The sequence below is a fragment of the Argopecten irradians genome, chromosome 7 (assembly GCF_041381155.1).
Source record: "Argopecten irradians isolate NY chromosome 7, Ai_NY, whole genome shotgun sequence".
NCBI lineage: Eukaryota > Metazoa > Mollusca > Bivalvia > Pectinida > Pectinidae > Argopecten > Argopecten irradians.
The window spans coordinates 40,711,745-40,731,385 of NC_091140.1; the positions used below are offsets into that span (position 1 = coordinate 40,711,745).

General features: G+C 34.4%; 1 pseudogene; it reads left to right on the forward strand.

The window, feature by feature from the left end:
- Window positions 1–4,332, forward strand: part of LOC138328432 (protein mono-ADP-ribosyltransferase PARP15-like) — a 50,731-nt pseudogene extending 46,399 nt beyond the window's left edge.
- The last annotated feature ends 15,309 nt before the right edge of the window (window positions 4,333–19,641 follow it).

Consider the following 19,641-nt stretch of genomic DNA (forward strand, 5'->3'; position numbering starts at 1 on the left):
ACTTACAGACTATGTTTGTAATGTGTCTTGTTTACTTACAGACTATGTTGGTAATGTGTCTTGTTTACTTACAGACTATGTTGGTAATGTGTCTTGTTTACAGACTATGTTGGTAATGTGTCTTGTTTACAGACTATGTTGGTGATGTGTCTTGTTTACTTACAGACTATGTTGGTAATGTGTCTTGTTTACTTACAGACTATGTTGGTAATGTGTCTTGTTTACATACAGACTATGTTGGTAATGTGTCTTGTTTACTTACAGACTATGTTGGTAATGTGTCTTGTTTACTTACAGACTATGTTGGTTATGTGTCTTGTTTACTTACAGACTATGTTGGTAATGTGTCTTGTTTACTTACAGACTATGTTGGTTATGTGTCTTGTTTACATACAGACTATGTTGGTTATGTGTCTTGTTTACTTACAGACTATGTTGGTTATGTGTCTTGTTTACAGACTATGTTGGTGATGTATCTTGTTTACAGACTATGTTGGTGATGTGTCTCGTTTACCTACAGACTATGTTGGTAATGTGTCTTGTTTACTTACAGACTATGTTGGTAATGTGTGTTGTTTACAGACTATGTTGGTGATGTGTATCTTGTTTACAGACTATGTGGTTATGTGTCTTGTTTACAGACTATGTTGGTGATGTGTCTCGTTTACCTACAGACTATGTTGGTAATGTGTCTTGTTTACATACAGACTATGTTGGTTATGTGTCTTGTATACTTTCAGACTATGTCGGTAAACGTGACAAGATAAATGAGAAGAAGATGTTCCTGACCCGGATATGTCTTGGAGAACCCTATATTTTGAATAAAAAACCAGCAGCTCCTTTCAAACGTCCCCCCTGTAAAACTTGCAGAAAAGATGTTTGTGCAGACAATTCACATGAAGGAAATTATGACTCTATGGTTGTAGAGAAATTCTGGATTTTTCGTGAATTTGTTGTGTTTGAAAAGGACAGATGTTATCCGGAGTACCTGATCACCTACAAGAGGGTGTGAGGCTGGTGATCTATCAGCATGCTCTACATACTTGTATACTTATTTTGGTTCATACAAATTTAAACATTTGAAAACATAAAAACGTCAAAAAGACCAAGTTAATGACACTAGTTGTGCATATTGCATTTTTGGACCAATCGGTCAACAAGATTGCCGACAGGCCGCTATCTTGGATTTTGATAGTTACCACTATTTCTCTGAAAGTAATGAAGGGATCTATCTCAGATTTCATATGTATAGACGCCACAAAGGTCCTAGCATTTTGGACTGATCTATCATTAAAATGGCTGACAGACAGCCATTTTGGATTTTAATATTGAAAGTTTGAAAAGAAATATTCTATTGTCAGTTATAGATAATTCTTTTGTTAACATTAGCTTGAACACAGTCTTTTAACAGATGGTTCGTCAGACTTTGAGGGGGCCTGAGGAATGAGACTAAAAAAGGATGAAGATCTACCAAAATTGTTGAGTTCATATTAATGATTTAAAGGCCTAGAGATACAATATTGGGCCTGCAGCTTGCTGAGATGAAGGGCTACCAACAAAGTTTTCTTTTCAAATAATTGGTCAAAAAGGCTCAGATCTTTAAACAACTTCTTATGAATGACTATAAGGCCTAGAGTATTGATACAAATAAATGACCTTTATGTACTTTTAAGGTCAAAATCATTAAAACCTCTACTATATGGCTGTGATAATTGTAATTAAGAAAGAATATATATTTATTGCAATGTATATCAGAATATATATCTGAAACTAAAAGGTGTTTTTTTTTAGATTTTTGTACAGATAGGTTGGGGAGATACACTAATAATAATATTCATTCATAATGTAATGTTACATGTCCAAATGTTTTGTCGGTAATTGTACGATACCGGATTTGTTTGGAGATGGCTAATATAGGCTTTGCCTCTTGCCAAATTTGTTTGCATGTAATTTGCAATAAAATTCGTTGAAATGAAAAAAAAATAATCAAATATTTTTGAAACTTGCAGCTTCAAATAAGGTCTCTGTTTTATGGCCTAAATTGTTAGCTAATACTGTATACAATGATAGGTTGTTTAATTCCAATAGTCAGATGACCCTTTAGGTTCATGGGCCTCTTGTTAGCGCTGAAATCGGAATCTACGTTCAAGCCATTCAAATTAGTTTTATTGCCAGCGTAATAGAATTCCTGTGTGAAAATACAGTTCCTTGACCCAAATACAAACTACCTTCAGTTGCTTAAATGGTGTACCTGACTGTGATATCTATTTTGTTTACCATTTGAAGATGATTTTATATATGTAGATACTGTTTACCCTTTTATCTTCTAATCAGTGATATATATATGTTACATTGTATATTTCTTATCCATTCTGTTAGTGGACCCGATAGTCTGTTGAATTTGAAAAAAATGGACACGGTCTCTTTTTAATCTGTTATGCAGAAATTCATAATTTGTATATGAATGAGATAAAACAGCATGATTTACTATTAAGCACTTAAAAAAGAATGAAACACAAGTGTTATCAGGCTTCCACAAATCGACATTCATCTGTGGTTCATGCTCCTTCTTTGTCTATCTGTTCTTCTTTCTGTATTTCTCAGAATCCCCCTCCTTCTTTTTTCCATTCCCGACAGTATATGTGGTAATAAATCCCTTTATTTTTACTTTCTCATATTGTCAACATCATTTGTACACATATACTTTGGATTTGAAACTTAAAGATGCTACACTGCTGACAAATGGTATTTTCATCTATTACAGATGAATTTGTATTTTACTTCAATAACAAGTTATTTACACTATTATGATAATTGAAAACTGGTTAAAAGTAATCAAAATAATAATTGCATCTGAAAACAAATCCTTGACCCTATGCCCTATATGGAATAAGATACTGATCATGATTGTGCAGACAACTGAACAAATGAATTTATATGTATGTTTGTGTTAATTAGACATATATACAGTCATACCCACTTAATACAAACTTGGATAGTACAAAAATACGTTTTATATGAATGGAATTTAAATCCCCTACAAATTGCATTCAATATCCCTGTATTTACGTCACCAAGTGTTTGCTGGGGTTTTGGGTATTTTCCCCATTTCTATAGTTTGGAGATTCATCAGGATGTGACTAATTAGTTTGGGGAATTAGCGTAAGTCACGCCCTTCTGAAACCTCCCCTTTTGGGTTGCACACTTGGTGAATTGTTCATTGTTGATAACCAAACACAGGAGCTGTCCTCTTCTAGTAGTTATTTCCATTGCTCACAAGTTTACGGTCTATATTTGGGCGCTGGCCTACACTATATTGGGCATAGTCCTTGTCCTTTGTGAAGGTCAGCACATCTTTTACACCTAGGTCCTAGCTCTCGCTCTCCAACACTGATACAGACTATCTCTATCACATACTCTCAACTCCCATATCACATACTTTCAGCTCCCAACTCACTCATTTGTACCAATCCTATTTGTCATTTAATTGAACAATTCTAACATTACAAAAGTTCATTAGCTAATTCAGACACAAAGTGGATGGGGCCTAACAATCTCAATATGGGTGGAGCTTTAAACAATTATCATTAACAAAAGTATATTTTTGCAGTATCAATTGTTTCTCTTTAAGGTAATATGTGTAGGGCCTGTTTATTAAAAAACTAGGATTAGAAAATATGTCCGTTTTTCTTTACCGTAGACTTCATACCCTTGATGCAATAATACATATATTTATATATTATTGTTTGTTATACATTTGTGCCAGGTCCTTATATACGAAACACTTTGGAAATTGTCAGTTTTGCAAGTAGACTGTTTCAAGATGTCAGGTATGTTTACAAGACAATTTTTGACCGTTCGATTTCATAGATTTATCTACATGGAATAATTTCATAATTCACATCTTTCATCTTTATTCTGGGTAATTGGTACAATGTTCGATCATTGTAAATGTAATTATTACAAAAAAGAAAGGTTAAGTATATTGGCCTTTAAACCACTTAGTATGACACCACCGGCATGATACGACAGAGTTTGAAGGTTACCCAAAAATTTGTATTAACTGGGTTGGACTTTATACATAACTTAACATCAATTGTTGTCCAAATGATAAATATTATTTATGCTCGGTTTGCAGCGGGTCATCTTTAAGTTTTTACATTTGTTTTTGTTAAACACGGTCATATAATTATTGTTTTGCAAATATGTATATTACATATATGCTGTCATTTAAAGTGTATTGTGAGTTTTCACATATTGCGAGGTTGTGATGGTATATTAAAGTATAACTCATATTTGACAGGCGTACAATAAAGTCCTATATGTATCTTACATCATGTCTTACTTTTTGTTAGATAGATATGAAGGTAAATCATGCATTTACATTTACACTGTAATGATTTAACATGTATATAATACAAACATCTAATTATTTTCATCTTTATTAGGTCATCCGACCCAATGGAACAGAATGACCTATAGTCTTCATGGTTCGTCCGTCCTCGTGCACCGTCCGCATTTTGAACTTCTTCTTAAGAACTACCTGTACGATTTGACTGAAACTTGCCTGAAATGATCCTGTCATGGTTCCGACCAAGTGTTGGTATTTTTCGGATCAATCCGAAATCCAAGATGGCCGCCACAGCCACCATCTTGAAAACACATTTTGAACATCTTCTCAAATTCTACCAGTGTGATTTGACTGAAACTTGCCCGAAATGGTCCTGACATGGTCGTGATCAAGTGTTGGTATTTTTCGACTTGATCAAGTGTTGGTATTTTTCGACTTGATCAAGTGTTGGTATTTTTCGAGTCGATCAGAAATCCAAGATGGCCATCGCAGCTACTATCTTGAAAACACATGTTGAACTTTTTCTCAAGTTCTATCGGTGAGATTTAGGTGAAACTTGCATGAAATGACCCTTACATTGTTCCGACCATCTGTTGCTATTTTTTAGTGGATCCGAAGTCCAAGATGGCCGCCACAGCTGCCATCTTCAAAACACATGTTGAACTTCCACTAGAGTTCTGCCACTGTGATCCTGATATGATTTTGACAAATATAGTGATAGTTTGCTTTCTGATTCAACTATCACTATATTTTGACATATAGTGATAGTTTGCTTTCCTCGTACATTGATAAAATGATATATTTGAAAATATTTAGAATTTATATTAATTTGAAATACTACATGAAATATCTACAGCACAAAGACAACATCATAGGCCTAGTCGACAATCTTACCATACAAATTACCATATCTAATTATCTAAGAAATGTCCCATCCCTAACCGTTCCTAAATGATCAGATATATACTCCCTACCATGAATTTATCCCCGAGACTAGACAGCCAACCACGACAGAGGAACTCACGAGGAATAAATGCACGACGGAAACACTACCACAGTATAGATCCTTACAAAGGTCACAGGACAGGCACACAATACACATTGGGAAACCAGCTTAACTTGTTAGCTTGTCCTGTCCATATATTTACAAAAATAAAGGCATAACGGATTTTTTTTATTACGATCTTAATGGCCATGTAAAACATATAATATTGGTTCAACATTTAAGATGATTATCCTCCCGGTAGTGATTTTATCTCCAAAGTCGGGAACCACATTCAATTTCATAAATGTATATATTTTTATTTATTTTTGTAATAAAAACGTAGTAAAACAAGTCACGTGTGTATACCTCATTCATGCCATTGGCCGATTAATACAATAGTATTATGGATGAGTAGTGATCACGTAATTGTGTATTTACAAATATAAAAAATGTACTTCCAAATACAGTTATAGTTTGCTTGCCATTTGTTCGATAAAATGATTTATTTGAAAAAAGTCAGACTTCAAACTATCATTAATTTTACATGCATATCATTTTCACTTGCACATATGTACTGGTTTACTATAAATCATTGTCTGAAATGGGTTATAAAACTGCCATTTCCACTTTGTATCTATAAATGATATAATGCTTATTGACCAACGCAATCGGTCTAACCGTCTAATCTAGGATCAGCGAAGATCGGCTACTCCCGGGTAAATTCGTAGAATTCTGAATTGATATCTACCTACTTTTAGTTTCAGAATAGATAAATAACACGAACAAAATAGGATATCTCGGTCAAAAGGCCAAATTATATTTTAAATAACCGATAAGAGAAATTACTATATTTGGAATTAAACACACAATCACGCGATCACTATATAGCTAGCTAGCTAGTTACCCATAATACGATTCCATTTTACGGCCAATGGCATGAATGAGGTCTAAGCACGTGACTTGTTTACTATGGTTTTACTACAAAAAAACACTCGTGTTTTGTACCATCATGAGGAAATTCCCCGTGGATCGTGGTTAATTTCCAAAGTTTGGAAACAGATTGAATTTAATAAAAATATGTTTGCATCTACAAATGTATTACTGGAGCGTGTTGGGCGCAGTTTGGTCAAATTACTCCCGAGTCGCCTCCGTGTATAAAAGCAACACAGGTTCGTTGGGTGTTATAGCTTTGGCTTGCAATTGTCTGTCTGCTGAGAGAAAGAACAAATAATACATTTTAACAATTCACTATCGGTTAAAAATACTATATGAAATATCTGCAGCACAAAGAACACAGACAAAAGCATAGGCCTAGTCGTACAAATTACCATATCTAATTGTCTAAGAAATGTCCATCCCTAACAGTTCCTAAATAATCAGGTATATAATCCCTACCATGAATTTATCCCTGAGACTAGACAGCCAACCACGGCAGAGAAACTCACGAGGAATAAATGCACGACGGAAACACTACCACAGTATAGATCCTTACAAAGGTCACAGGACAGGCACACAATACACATTGGGAAACCAGCTGAACTTGTTAGCTTGTCCTGTCCATATATTTTTTTATTACGATCTTAACGGATTTTTTTATTACGATCTTAATGGCCATGTACAAAATATAATATTGGTTCAACATTTAAGATGATTATCCTCCCGAGACGTGGTTTTATCTCCAAAGTCGAGAACCACATTGAATTTCATAAATATATATATTTGTATCCATTTTTTGTAGTAAAAACGTAGTAAAACAAGTCACGTGTGTGTACCTCATTCATGCCATTGGCCGATTAATACAATAGTATTATGGATAAGTAGTGATCACGTGATTGTGTGTTTACTTCCAAATACAGTTATAGTTTGCTTGCCATTTGTTCGATAAAATGATTTATTTGAAAAAAGTCAGACTTCAAACTATCATTAATTTTACATGCATATCATTTTCACTTGCACATATGTACTGGTTTACTATAAATCATTGTCTTAAATGGGTTATAAAACTGCCATTTCCACTTTTTATCTATAAATGATATAATGCGTATTGACCAACGCAATCGGTCTAACCGTCTAATCTAGGATCAGCGAAGATCGGCTACTCCCGGCAAAATTCGTAGAATTCTGAATTGATATTTACCTACTTTTAGTTTCAGAATAGATAAATAACACAAACAAAATAAGCTATCTCCGTCAAAAGGCCAAATTATATTTTAAATAACCGATAAGAGAAATTACTATATTTGGATTTAAACACACAATCACGCGATCACTAGTTACCCATAATACGATTCCATTTCACGGCCAATGGCATGAATGAGGTCTAAGCACGTGACTTGTTTTACTATGTTTTTACTGCAAAAAACCACCCGTGTTTTGTACCATCATGAGGAAATTCCCCGTGGATCGTGGTTTAATTTCCAAAGTTTGAAAACAGACTGAATTTCATAAATATATGTTTGCATCTACAAATGTATTACTGGAGCGTGTTGGGCGCAGTTTGAAATTACGTCAAATTACTCCCGAGTCGCCTCCGTGTATAAAAGCAACACAGGTTCGTTGGGTGTTATAGCTTTGGCTTGCAATTGTCTGTCTGCTGAGAGAAAGAACAAATAATACATTTTAACAATGAACTATTGGTTAAAAATACTATATGAAATATCTGAAACACAAAGAAGACAGACAACAGCATAGGCCTAGTCGGCAATCCTACCGTACAAATTACCATATGTACATTATGTAATTGTCTAAGAAATGTCCATCCCTAACCGTTCCTAAATGACCAGGTATATAATCCCTACCACGAATTTATCCCCGAGACTAGACAGCCAACCACGACAGAAGTGAACTCACGAGGAATAAATGCACGACGGAAACACTACCACAGTATAGATCCTTACAAAGGTCACAGGACAGGCACACAATACACATTGGGAAACCAGCTTAACTTGTTAGCTTGTCCTGTCCATATGTTTACAAAAATAAAGGCATAACGGATTTTTTATTACGATCTTAATGGCCATGTACAAAACATATAATATTGGTTCAACCTTTAAGATGATTATCCTCCCGAGACGTGGTTTTATCTCCAAAGTCGAGAACCACATTGAATTTCATAAATATATATATTTGTATCCATTTTTTGTAGTAAAAACGTAGTAAAACAAGTCACGTGTGTGTACCTCATTCATGCCATTGGCCGATTAATACAATAGTATTATGGATAAGTAGTGATCACGTGATTGTGTGTTTACTTCCAAATACAGTTATAGTTTGCTTGCCATTTGTTCGATAAAATGATTTATTTGAAAAAAGTCAGACTTCAAACTATCATTAATTTTACATGCATATCATTTTCACTTGCACATATGTACTGGTTTACTATAAATCATTGTCTTAAATGGGTTATAAAACTGCCATTTCCACTTTTTATCTATAAATGATATAATGCGTATTGACCAACGCAATCGGTCTAACCGTCTAATCTAGGATCAGCGAAGATCGGCTACTCCCGGGTAAATTCGTAGAATTCTGAATTGATATCTACCTACTTTTAGTTTCAGAATAGATAAATAACACAAACAAAATAAGCTATCTCCGTCAAAAGGCCAAATTATATTTTAAATAACAGATAAGAGAAATTACTATATTTGGATTTAAACTCACAATCACGTGATCACTAGTTACCCATAATACGATTCCATTTCACGGCCAATGGCATGAATGAGGTCTAAGCACGTGACTTGTTTTACTATGTTTTTACTGCAAAAAACCACCCGTGTTTTGTACCATCATGAGGAAATTCCCCGTGGATCGTGGTTTAATTTCCAAAGTTTGGAAACAGACTGAATTTCATAAATATCTATTACAGGAGGTCAAACTACTCCCGAGTCGCCTCTGTGTAGTTATAGCTTTCGCTTGTCTGTCTGCTGTGAGAAATAACAAATAATACATTTTAACAATTCACTATCGGTTAAAAATACTATATGAAATATCTGCAGCACAAAGAACACAGACAACAAACATAGGCCTAGTCGTACAAATTACCATATCTAATTGTCTAAGAAATGTCCCATCCCTAAACCGTTCCTAAATGACCAGGTATATACTCCCTACCATGAATTTATCCCCGAGACTAGACAGCCAACCACGACAGAGGAACTCACGAGGAATAAATGCACGACGGAAACACTGCCACAGTATAGATCCTTACAAAGGTCACAGGACAGGCACACAGTACACACTGGGAAACCAGCTTAACTTGTTAGCTTGTCCTGTCCATATATTTTCAAAATTAAAGGCATAACGGATTTTTTATTACGATCTTAATGGCCATGTAAAACATATAATATTGGTTCAACCTTTAAGATGATTATCCTCCCGAGACGTGGTTTTATCTTCAAAGTCGAGAACCACATTGAATTTCATAAATATATATATTTGTATCCATTTTTTGTAGTAAAAACGTAGTAAAACAAGTCACGTGTGTGTACCTCATTCATGCCATTGGCCGATTAATACAATAGTATTATGGATAAGTAGTGATCACGTGATTGTGTGTTTACTTCCAAATACAGTTATAGTTTGCTTGCCATTTGTTCGATAAAAGGATTTATTTGAAAATAGTCAGACTTCAAACTATCATTATTTTTACATGTATATCATTTTCACTTGCACATATGTACTGGTTTACTATAAATCATTGTCTAAAATGGGTTATAAAACTGTCATTTCCACTTTTTATCTATAAATGATATAATGCGTATTGACCAACGCAATCGGTCTAACCGTCTAATCTAGGATCAGCGAAGATCGGCTACTCCCGGGTAAATTCGTAGAATTCTGAATTGATATTTACCTACTTTTAGTTTCAGAATAGATAAATAACACAAACAAAATAAGCTATCTCCGTCAAAAGGCCAAATTATATTTTAAATAACCGATAAGAGAAATTACTATATTTGGATTTAAACACACAATCACGCGGATAGCTAGCTAGCTAGTTACCCATAATACGATTCCATTTTACGGCCAATGGCATGAATGAGGTCTAAGCACGTGACTTGTTTACTATGGTTTTACTAAAAAAAAAAAACACTCGTGTTTTGTACCATCATGAGGAAATTCCCCGTGGATCGTGGTTTAATTTCCAAAGTTTGGAAACAGATTGAATTTAATAAAAATATGTTTGCATCTATTACAGGAGGTCAAAACTCCCGAGCGCCTCTTGTGTAGTTATAGCTTTCGCTTGTCTGTCTGCTGTGAGAAAGAACAAATAATACATTTTAACAATGAACTATTGATTAAAAATACTATATGAAATATATGCAGCACAAAAACACAGACAACAGCATAGGCCTAGTCGACAATCATACCGTACAAATTACCATATGTAATTGTCTAAGAAATGTCCCATCCCTAACCGTTCCTAAATGATCAGTATATACTCCCTACCATGAATTTATCCCCGAGACTAGACAGCCAACCACGACAGAGGAACTCACGAGGAATAAATGCACGACGGAAACACTACCACAGTATAGATCCTTACAAAGGTCACAGGACAGGCACACAGTACACACTGAGAAACCAGCTTAACTTGTTAGCTTGTCCTGTCCATATATTTACAAAAATAAAGGCATAACGGATTTTTTATTACGATCTTAATGGCCATGTAAAACATATAATATTGGTTCAACCTTTAAGATGATTATCCTCCCGAGACGTGGTTTTATCTTCAAAGTCGGGAACCACATTGAATTTCATAAATATATATATTTGTATCCATTTTTTTGTAGTAAAAACGTAGTAAAACAAGTCACGTGTGTATACCTCATTCATGCCATTGGCCGATTAATACAATAGTATTATGGATAAGTAGTGATCACGTGATTGTGTGTTTACTTCCAAATACAGTTATAGTTTGCTTGCCATTTGTTCGATAAAATGATTTATTTGAAAATAGTCAGACTTCAAACTATCATTATTTTTACATGCATATCATTTTCACTTGCACATATGTACTGGTTTACCATAAATCATTGTCTGAAATGAGTTATAAAACTGCCATTTCCACTTTTTATCTATAAATGATATAATGCGTATTGACCAACGCAATCGGTCTAACCGTCTAATCTAGGATCAGCGAAGATCGGCTACTCCCGGGTAAATTCGTAGAATTCTGAATTGATATCTACCTACTTTTAGTTTCAGAATAGATAAATAACACAAACAAAATAAGCTATCTCCGTCAAAAGGCCAAATTATATTTTAAATAACAGATAAGAGAAATTACTATATTTGGATTTAAACTCACAATCACGTGATCACTAGTTACCCATAATACGATTCCATTTCACGGCCAATGGCATGAATGAGGTCTAAGCACGTGACTTGTTTTACTTTGTTTTTACTGCAAAAAACCACCCGTGTTTTGTACCATCATGAGGAGATTCCCCGTGGATCGTGGTTTAATTTCCAAAGTTTGAAAAACAGACTGGAATTTCATAAATATATTTTTGCATCTACAAATGTATTACTGGAGCGTGTTGGGCGCAGTTTGAAATTACCCTCAAATTACTCCCGAGTCGCCTCCGTGTATAAAAGCAACACCAGGTCGTTGGGTGTTATTAGCTTTGGCTTGCAATTGTCTGTCTGCTGAGGAGAGAAAGAAACAAATAATACATTTTAACAATGAACTATTGGTTAAAAATTCTATATGAAATATCTGAAACACAAAGAAGACAGACAACAGCATAGGCCTAGTCGGCAATCCTACCGTACAAATTACCATATGTACATTATGTAATTGTCTAAGAAATGTCCATCCCTAACCGTTCCTAAATGACCAGGTATATAATCCCTACCACGAATTTATCCCCGAGACTAGACAGCCAACCACGACAGAAGTGAACTCACGAGGAATAAATGCACGACGGAAACACTGCCACAGTATAGATCCTTACAAAGGTCACAGGACAGGCACACAATACACATTGGGAAACCAGCTTAACTTGTTAGCTTGTCCTGTCCATATATTTACAAAAATAAAGGCATAACGGATTTTTTTATTACGATCTTAATGGCCATGTACAAAATATAATATTGGTTCAACATTTAAGATGATTATCCTCCGAGACGTGGTTTTATCTCCAAAGTCGAGAACCACATTGAATTTCATAAAATATATATATTTGTATCCATTTTTTGTAGTAAAAACGTAGTAAAACAAGTCACGTGTGTGTACCTCATTCATGCCATTGGCCGATTAATACAATAGTATTATGGATAAGTAGTGATCACGTGATTGTGTGTTTACTTCCAAATACAGTTATAGTTTGCTTGCCATTTGTTCGATAAAATGATTTATTTGAAAAAGTCAGACTTCAAACTATCATTAATTTTACATGCATATCATTTTCACTTGCACATATGTACTGGTTTACCATAAATCATTGTCTGAAATGAGTTATAAAACTGCCATTTCCACTTTTTATCTATAAATGATATAATGCGTATTGACCAACGCAATCGGTCTAACCGTCTAATCTAGGATCAGCGAAGATCGGCTACTCCCGGGTAAATTCGTAGAATTCTGAATTGATATCTACCTACTTTTAGTTTCAGAATAGATAAATAACACAAACAAAATAAGCTATCTCCGTCAAAAGGCCAAATTATATTTTAAATAACCGATAAGAGAAATTACTATATTTGGATTTAAACACACAATCACGCGATCACTAGTTACCCATAATACGATTCCATTTCACGGCCAATGGCATGAATGAGGTCTAAGCACGTGACTTGTTTTACTTTGTTTTTACTGCAAAAAACCACCCGTGTTTTGTACCATCATGAGGAAATTCCCCGTGGATCGTGGTTTAATTTCCAAAGTTTGAAAACAGACTGAATTTCATAAATATATGTTTGCATCTACAAATGTATTACTGGAGCGTGTTGGGCGCAGTTTGAAATTACGTCAAATTACTCCCGAGTCGCCTCCGTGTATAAAAGCAACACAGGTTCGTTGGGTGTTATAGCTTTGGCTTGCAATTGTCTGTCTGCTGAGAGAAAGAACAAATAATACATTTTAACAATGAACTATTGGTTAAAAATACTATATGAAATATCTGAAACACAAAGAAGACAGACAACAGCATAGGCCTAGTCGGCAATCCTACCGTACAAATTACCATATGTACATTATGTAATTGTCTAAGAAATGTCCATCCCTAACCGTTCCTAAATGACCAGGTATATAATCCCTACCACGAATTTATCCCCGAGACTAGACAGCCAACCACGACAGAAGTGAACTCACGAGGAATAAATGCACGACGGAAACACTACCACAGTATAGATCCTTACAAAGGTCACAGGACAGGCACACAATACACATTGGGAAACCAGCTTAACTTGTTAGCTTGTCCTGTCCATATGTTTACAAAAATAAAGGCATAACGGATTTTTTATTACGATCTTAATGGCCATGTACAAAATATAATATTGGTTCAACCTTTAAGATGATTATCCTCCCGGTACGTGGTTTTATCTCCAAAGTCGGGAACCACATTGCATTTCATCAATATATATATTTGTATCCATTTTTTGTAGTAAAAACGTAGTAAAACAAGTCACGTGTGTATACCTCATTCATGCCTTTGGCCAATTAATACAATAGTATTATGGATAAGTAGTGATCACGTGATTGTGTGTTTACTTCCAAATACAGTTATAGTTTGCTTGCCATTTGTTCGATAAAATGATTTATTTGAAAAAAGTCAGACTTCAAACTATCATTAATTTTACATGCATATCATTTTCACTTGCACATATGTACTGGTTTACTATAAATCATTGTCTTAAATGGGTTATAAAACTGCCATTTCCACTTTTTATCTATAAATGATATAATGCGTATTGACCAACGCAATCGGTCTAACCGTCTAATCTAGGATCAGCGAAGATCGGCTACTCCCGGGTAAATTCGTAGAATTCTGAATTGATATCTACCTACTTTTAGTTTCAGAATAGATAAATAACACAAACAAAATAAGCTATCTCCGTCAAAAGGCCAAATTATATTTTAAATAACCGATAAGAGAAATTACTATATTTGGAATTAAACACACAATCACGTGATCACTATATAGCTAGCTAGCTAGTTACCCATAATACGATTCCATTTTACGGCCAATGGCATGAATGAGGTCTAAGCACGTGACTTGTTTACTATGGTTTTACTACAAAAAAAACACTCGTGTTTTGTACCATCATGAGGAAATTCCCCGTGGATCGTGGTTAATTTCCAAAGTTTGGAAACAGATTGAATTTAATAAAAATATGTTTGCATCTATTACAGGAGGTCAAACTACTCCCGAGTCGCCTCTGTGTAGTTATAGCTTTCGCTTGTCTGTCTGCTGTGAGAAATAACAAATAATACATTTTAACAATTCACTATCGGTTAAAAATACTATATGAAATATCTGCAGCACAAAGAACACAGACAACAACATAGGCCTAGTCGTACAAATTACCATATGTAATTGTCTAAGAAATGTCCATCCCTAACCGTTCCTAAATGACCAGGTATATAATCCCTACCATGAATTTATCCCCGAGACTAGACAGCCAACCACGACAGAGGAACTCACGAGGAATAAATGCACGACGGAAACACTACCACAGTATAGATCCTTACAAAGGTCACAGGACAGGCACACAATACACATTGGGAAACCAGCTTAACTTGTTAGCTTGTCCTGTCCATATGTTTACAAAAATAAAGGCATAACGGATTTTTTATTACGATCTTAATGGCCATGTACAAAATATAATATTGGTTCAACCTTTAAGATGATTATCCTCCCGAGACGTGGTTTTATCTTCAAAGTCGAGAACCACATTGAATTTCATAAATATATATATTTGTATCCATTTTTTGTAGTAAAAACGTAGTAAAACAAGTCACGTGTGTGTACCTCATTCATGCCATTGGCCGATTAATACAATAGTATTATGGATAAGTAGTGATCACGTGATTGTGTGTTTACTTCCAAATACAGTTATAGTTTGCTTGCCATTTGTTCGATAAAATGATTTATTTGAAAATAGTAAGACTTCAAACTATCATTATTTTTACATGTATATCATTTTCACTTGCACATATGTACTGGTTTACCATAAATCATTGTCTGAAATGAGTTATAAAACTGTCATTTCCACTTTTTATCTATAAATGATATAATGCGTATTGACCAACGCAATCGGTCTAACCGTCTAATCTAGGATCAGCGAAGATCGGCTACTCCCGGCAAAATTCGTAGAATTCTGAATTGATATTTACCTACTTTTAGTTTCAGAATAGATAAATAACACAAACAAAATAAGCTATCTCCGTCAAAAGGCCAAATTATATTTTAAATAACCGATAAGAGAAATTACTATATTTGGAATTAAACACACAATCACGTGATCACTATATAGCTAGCTAGCTAGTTACCCATAATACGATTCCATTTTACGGCCAATGGCATGAATGAGGTCTAAGCACGTGACTTGTTTACTATGGTTTTACTACAAAAAAAAAAAAAAAAAAAAAAACACTCGTGTTTTGTACCATCATGAGGAAATTCCCCGTGGATCGTGGTTAATTTCCAAAGTTTGGAAACAGATTGAATTTAATAAAAATATGTTTGCATCTATTACAGGAGGTCAAACTACTCCCGAGTCGCCTCTGTGTAGTTATAGCTTTCGCTTGTCTGTCTGCTGTGAGAAATAACAAATAATACATTTTAACAATTCACTATCGGTTAAAAATACTATATGAAATATCTGCAGCACAAAGAACACAGACAACAACATAGGCCTAGTCGTACAAATTACCATATGTAATTGTCTAAGAAATGTCCATCCCTAACCGTTCCTAAATGACCAGGTATATAATCCCTACCATGAATTTATCCCCGAGACTAGACAGCCAACCACGACAGAGGAACTCACGAGGAATAAATGCACGACGGAAACACTACCACAGTATAGATCCTTACAAAGGTCACAGGACAGGCACACAGTACACACTGGGAAACCAGCTTAACTTGTTAGCTTGTCCTGTCCATATATTTACAAAAATAAAGGCATAACGGATTTTTTATTACGATCTTAATGGCCATGTAAAACATATAATATTGGTTCAACCTTTAAGATGATTATCCTCCCGAGACGTGGTTTTATCTTCAAAGTCGAGAACCACATTGAATTTCATAAATATATATATTTGTATCCATTTTTTGTAGTAAAAACGTAGTAAAACAAGTCACGTGTGTGTACCTCATTCATGCCATTGGCCGATTAATACAATAGTATTATGGATAAGTAGTGATCACGTGATTGTGTGTTTACTTCCAAATACAGTTATAGTTTGCTTGCCATTTGTTCGATAAAATGATTTATTTGAAAATAGTAAGACTTCAAACTATCATTAATTTTACATGCATATCATTTTCACTTGCACATATGTACTGGTTTACTATAAATCATTGTCTGAAATGGGTTATAAAACTGCCATTTCCACTTTTTATCTATAAATGATATAATGCGTATTGACCAACGCAATCGGTCTAACCGTCTAATCTAGGATCAGCGATGATCGGCTACTCCCGGTTAAATTCGTAGAATTCTGAATTGATATTTACCTACTTTTAGTTTCAGAATAGATAAATAACACAAACAAAATAAGCTATCTCCGTCAAAAGGCCAAATTATATTTTAAATAACCGATAAGAGAAATTACTATATTTGGAATTAAACACACAATCACGTGATCACTAGTTACCCATAATACGATTCCATTTTACGGCCAATGGCATGAATGAGGTCTAAGCACGTGACTTGTTTTACTATGTTTTTACTACAAAAAAAACACCGTGTTTTGTACCATCATGAGGAAATTCCCCGTGGATCGTGGTTTAATTTCCAAAGTTTGGAAACAGATTGAATTTAATAAAAATATGTTTGCATCTGCAAATGTCTGGATTACAGTTTGAAATTAGGTCAAACTACTCCCGAGTCGCCTCTGTGTAGTTATAGGCGTTGGGTGTTTTAGCGCTTTGTCTGTCTGCTGTGAGAAAGAACAAATAATACATTTTAACAATTCACTATCGGTTAAAAATACTATATGAAATATCTGCAGCACAAAGAACACAGACAACAACATAGGCCTAGTCGTACAAATTACCATATGTAATTGTCTAAGAAATGTCCATCCCTAACCGTTCCTAAATGACCAGATATATACTCCCTACCATGAATTTATCCCCGAGACTAGACAGCCAACCACGACAGAGGAACTCACGAGGAATAAATGCACGACGGAAACACTACCACAGTATAGATCCTTACAAAGGTCACAGGACAGGCACACAGTACACACTGGGAAACCAGCTTAACTTGTTAGCTTGTCCTGTCCATATATTTACAAAAATAAAGGCATAACGGATTTTTTTATTACGATCTTAATGGCCATGTACAAAATATAATATTGGTTCAACATTTAAGATGATTATCCTCCCGAGACGTGGTTTTATCTCCAAAGTCGAGAACCACATTGAATTTCATAAATATATATATTTGTATCTATTTTTTGTAGTAAAACGTAGTAAAACAAGTCACGTGTGTATACCTCATTCATGCCATTGGCCGATTATATAAAATAGTAGTATTATGAGTAAGTAGTGATCACGTGATTGTGTGTTTACTTCCAAATACAGTTATAGTTTGCTTGCCATTAGTTCGATAAAATGATTTATTTGAAAATAGTCACACTTCAAACCATCATTAATTCTTTACATGCATATCATTTTCACTTGCACATATGTACTGGTTTACTATAAATCATTGTCTGAAATGAGTTATAAAACTGCCATTTCCACTTTTTATCTATAAATGATATAATGCGTATTGACCAACGCAATCGGTCTAACCGTCTAATCTAGGATCAGCGATGATCGGCTACTCCCGGAAATTCGTAGAATTCTGAATTGATATTTACCTACGTTTATTTTCAGAATAGATAAATAACACAAACGAAAATAAGATATATCCATCAAAAGGCCAAATTATGTTTTAAATAACCGATAAGAGAAATTACTATATTTGGAATTAAACACACAATCACGCGATCACTAGTTAACCATAATACGATTCCATATTACGGCCAATGGCATAACGGATTTTTTTTAAATTACGATCTTAATGGCCACGTACAAAATATAATATTGGTTCAACCTTTAGATGATTATCCTCCCGGTACGTGGTTTTATCTCCAAAGTCGGAAACCACATTGAATTTCATAAATATATACATTTGTATTTATTTTTGTAGTAAAAACGCAGTATAACAAGTCACGTGTGTATACCTCATTCATGTCATTTGCCGAAATATAGAATAGTATTATGGGTAAGTAGTGACCACGTGATTGTGTGTTTACTTCTAAATACAGTAATGGTTTGCTTGCCATTTTGTCGATAAAATGATTTATTTGAAAATAGTAAGACTTCAAACTATCATTAATTTTACATGCATATCATTTTCACTTGCACACATGTACTGGTTTACTATAAATCATTGTCTGAAATGAATTATAAAACTGCCATTTCCACTTTTTATCTATAAATGATATAATGCGTATTGACCAACGCAATCGGTCTAACCGTCTAATCTAATCAGCGATGATCGGCTACTCCCGGTTAAATTCGTAGAATTCTGAATTGATATTTACCTACTTTTAGTTTCAGAATTGATAAATATAACACAAACAAAATAAGATATCTCCGTCAAAAGGCCAAATATTATTAAATAACAGGTCAGAAAAATTTTATATATGTATATAGAAGACAATTGCCAGGTTTCAAAATGTTATTGGTACTGAATCCCGTTTTCAATGAAAGGTTTCCCTCCAACCATAGGATGCAGACCAAAAAATGTCCATGTCGGCTTACTAGCCATAAAGCAAGATTGTTAAGAGGAGTAAGCCATTTGGCTGTATTTATGAATTCACTCTGATTTTTTTAAAAATACATATAGGTTAAGCTACATTGTACTGTTATATAAGATGATGATTGAATTAATCAAACTCCACAAAATTCATACTTATGTTTGAATCTTATAAATATCTTAGTTACCACCTAAACAACACTGCATAGTAATTATAATAATTAATACATAAAGCTTAAAAGTAAAACAATACATGTATTCAAAATATAAAATCAAAGTACCCAAAGAACTGCAAATACAACACAGCAAAAAC